Source organism: Hippopotamus amphibius, chromosome 4, assembly GCF_030028045.1.
Source record: "Hippopotamus amphibius kiboko isolate mHipAmp2 chromosome 4, mHipAmp2.hap2, whole genome shotgun sequence".
NCBI classification, from domain to species: Eukaryota; Metazoa; Chordata; class Mammalia; order Artiodactyla; family Hippopotamidae; genus Hippopotamus; species Hippopotamus amphibius.
In genome coordinates this window covers 184285430-184287492 of record NC_080189.1, presented here as the reverse complement: position 1 = coordinate 184287492, position 2063 = coordinate 184285430, and positions in this window count along the sequence as shown.

Genomic DNA, 2063 nt, shown 5'->3' with positions numbered 1-2063 from the left:
ACAAATGTCTGTGCTCCAGGACCCCAGCCAGGGTACCACACAGCTCCCCAGGCTCCTCTGGTCTCTGTCATGGTGTTTTTTGATACCTGCTCTGGGCCAAGGCTAGGACCCGAGAGGTGAGTGAGGAGAGAGTTTTGGTTGCAGGCACCTCAGAGACTGGGGTGGGCGGATGTGGGCAAGTGTTTGCATCTCGGTGAGACGCCTGCAGGACGGAGCAGCCTGGGCGCCGCAAGCCGGACACCAGCACCTCTGCCTAAGGTGACGAGCATGGAGGGCTTTGGAGTTGTTTTGGCTAAAGGGAGGTCTCTGATAGAGAAGCCAGCTTGAATAATAACATCTAGCACTGTATTTTGAAGGGATAATTGTTTTATATTTGTAAAGATTCTTAATTATCTCCAGCAAATGCATTTAGCTCACTTGGTAATTGAACTAAGGAAAATGTCTTTTCAAGCAATGTAAGTCGTTGCAATCATAGAAAAGAAGAAAGAATAACTTTAAAGTACTTCGTTGCAGGACCTATACAAACTGGTTATTACTGAAAGCTGAGTAATTCCATTAAGGGCCCCGTCGGCTCTAATGTCACGGGCATTCTGGGGACACTGAATTCAAATCGCAAGAGACAGTGGAAATTTCCTTTCCTTGGGGAGCCCTTGCTGACCCCCATTTAGAGCTGGGCCTTCCCTTGTGGGCCCTGGACAGACTTTTATTTTTGTGCTGATCACACTGGATTGCGATTATCTCTGGGTCTCTCCACACCCTGTTTATCCCCCAAATGTGTGTGTCTCTTGAGAGCTCAGACCACGTCTCGCCTGCTTAGGGATCACAAAAAAGAAGCATGTATGGCGCTTCCCAAACGGAGTTTATACCCCTCCCTCCACAGCCATGAAGTTTTTCAGAAAGCGCCCTCTCCGCATTTTATTTTTGGATGGACTCATCTTCTAGTGGACTGCAACGGCCACGGGGTTGCAAGGTCCACGTTACCCGAAGGCTCGCGAGGACACTTTGGCTGGGGAACCCGCAGCCGTCAGGAGACGCGTGCCTCGATGGCTGGAGTCTGGGCTTGTCAGACAGCTCGGCGGCGGTGGTGGGCGGGGAGCCAACAGGAGCCCAGACAGATAGGCCCTGGACTTTGAAGAAAAATCAATATCCATCCCGGAGTTTACTGTATCACAAGCACGTCCCTGGTTTCACGGCCGCCTCCTGGCTCCCCAGCGCCAGGGGAGCGCTCTGCCGATTAGGGAGCTGCCCGCCCTAGCCCTACATGGCCTGCTGAGGCTACCGGAGGCTCTTTGTGGCGGTAAAACCCACTCGGATCACCCACAGCTGTGAGGCGGAGCGGCATCGCTCTCTCCATCTTCCAGAGGTGCGTGCGTTCAACAAGTAATTATCGAGCCGTTATGCCCAAATGCTGGGCCAGCCTCCGCGGATGCCGTGGGGAACCCGCCAGGCAGGCCACAATGCACCAAGTCTACAGTCCAGCGTGGAGATGGATGCGGAGCGGCTAAACTAAACGAAAACAGGGTAACTGCAGACTGATAAGTGTTATCCCGTAAGCAATAAACAGGGGGTGTGATGGAGGTGGGGCCGGGGCCGGGAGGGGCTGCTGCAGACAGACGGGCACTTGGTGCTGAGCTGGAGCCGCCAGCGGTCCGGCCTCCCCCGACTTGCCTCTCACGATGGATGGTCTCTCCTCTACCACTTTGGGCACTTCTCCTTCCTCCTTCCTCTCCCCGCCACCTTCCCATGCCAGCTCCAACGTGCCCCCATGTTTCTGGCATGCACATGACATCAGGGCGGCCTGCTGCTGACTGCCCCCTCACTTCCATTTCTTACTTCAGATGCTCAGAGAGAGACCCCCATTGTTCAGCCTGTGCATCCGCTGTCCCAGGCGGGTACCACCCTGGTGCAATCAGTTGAGACCACTGCAGAGCGGATGACCTGCCCGGGATATGGGTGCCTGGCAACAGGGGGTGTGCTGTGACAGGGCATGCCATGCTGCAAAGAGGCACGATCGAGTCCTGCTCCGTCCTTTATCAGGGGTACCAACGTGAGCAAGTCTTAAC